Source organism: Heliangelus exortis, chromosome 7, assembly GCF_036169615.1.
Source record: "Heliangelus exortis chromosome 7, bHelExo1.hap1, whole genome shotgun sequence".
Lineage (NCBI taxonomy): Eukaryota > Metazoa > Chordata > Aves > Apodiformes > Trochilidae > Heliangelus > Heliangelus exortis.
Window position 1 is genome coordinate 7,106,631 of NC_092428.1, and position 1,809 is coordinate 7,108,439.

The following is a 1,809-nucleotide window of genomic DNA, read 5'->3' on the forward strand; positions in this document are numbered from 1 at the left end:
TGCTTATCCCCCCCTCCCCCCCTCCCCCTTTTCTCCCCTGCCCGCGGGCGCGTGCGTGATGCGTGCGTGCGTGCGCGCCCCCGGCGCCTCGCCCTCCCCCTTTCCCCTCCCTCTCCCCTGCTCCCCCCCCAGTGTAAGCCCGAGGGCGGGTGGGCGCCGCCATGTCAGGGGCGGACGCGTCCTCCTGTCTCTGCCGGGCCCTGAGGGACCATGGCGGGGGGGGGGAGAGGGAGAGGGGGCCGAGAGCTTCTGCGCCTCTCGGAGTCGCACGGGGCTTGGTGCTTTCCCTCGGGGTGTGCAGCTGTCGTGAGGGGACCACAGCCGCCAAAATACCCGTGGTTGGAGGCTCCCAGGGCCGCGGGCTGGGTAGCCCCCAAGGATTTGTCCACAGGGAAGTGGCGGGGACTGAGCTTCTCTCCAGGAGTGCAGTGCCTCTCCCCAGGGCCCCGCAGAGGCCCCCGGCTGCAGCTCCCGGCAGGCCAGCAGCCTCCCGCCCCAGGGGCAGAGAAGCGACCAGCGGGCCGGCCCCGGTGCCTGGGAGCCGATGAGGCCCAAACTCGGAGTTCAATGGTAGCTGGCTGGGCCACAGATCCCAGGACAGCTCATGGCGATTGCCACCTGGGAGACGGTGTCTGTTCAGGAAGGGACTGTGTGGGACCTTGGCGGTCCTCCAGCCCGGGGCACCATGGGGGCTGCCAGCGCCGGGGGAGGCTGGAGGGAGGGCAAGCGGGAGAGAAGGTGCTTGGCAGCCGCAGAGCCAGGGGGCAGGAAGGCAGAGGTTTTACGGCAGCGTGAGTCGGGGAGGTCGTGGCTGTGGTTCACTGCACCTCGTGCAGAGATGGCAGGGGCTATACCAGGCAGGAGGCAGGGGAGCGGCTTGTATATCTGCTGTAACTTCTGCCTTGCAGGGGTATGACCACATCTTTCCAGGGCCACCCTGGGGATGTCTGCCCCACGAGCATTGCCCCCGCAAACACAGATCCTCCTCCAGCCCCAGGGATGCACAGCTCTGCAGGACAGAGCATGTCCGCTGCTGGCAGGGCCCAGATTTTAAAAACCTCCCCAGTGCTCCCCAGGAGCAGCAACACCCTGGCTGCAGGGGCCCCCCTGCAAAGGCAGGTGCCATCCCAAGAAGATGCAGCTTCAGCCCGGCAGTGGGAGCACCATACTGGGCAGAGCACGCTGCCTGAGGGAGCCTGGGCCCCCTCTCTGCTGAAGGGCCAATGCCAGCCCATCTGCTTGTGGCCGGGTGGGATTTGCGTTCCTCTGCACCGGTTCGAGCTCCCCATTGCAACCTGCTCCCCTTATCCCTGAGCAAGCTCTGGCTGCTGCAAGGCTGTCTCTGTGGCACGGGGCAGAACCACGGTGGCTGAGGACACACCTCTAAGTGTGAAGGGAGAACTGCAAGCTGGGACACAGTACTATCATTTTCCTTTCTGCGTGTTTGTTCTTCCTTGTAAACCAGCAGGAGTCCCTGGCGCTGTCCCAGCTCAAGCCCCCCTGGTGTGGATCGGAGGTACCTACACGTGTTTTACTCTGGTTGCCCCCAAGGACCCCATGTGCAGGGGATATGATTCCACACACAAGGCTTATATGAGGCTAGGCGAGCTCTGTGGGGGATCAGCCTCAAAGTGCTGAAGGATCCTACCACACACAGGGATGGAGTGATTAGGCAGGTCACTGCAATGTCCTGGATGTGGCCCAGGGAGGGGACAGGAAGGAAGAGGAGGGTCTGGAGCAGGAGAAAGGACAGCTGCAGGGCTCTGAGGGCAACACTGTTCCTCATATGTCAGCCAGTCCCTGTGTGCT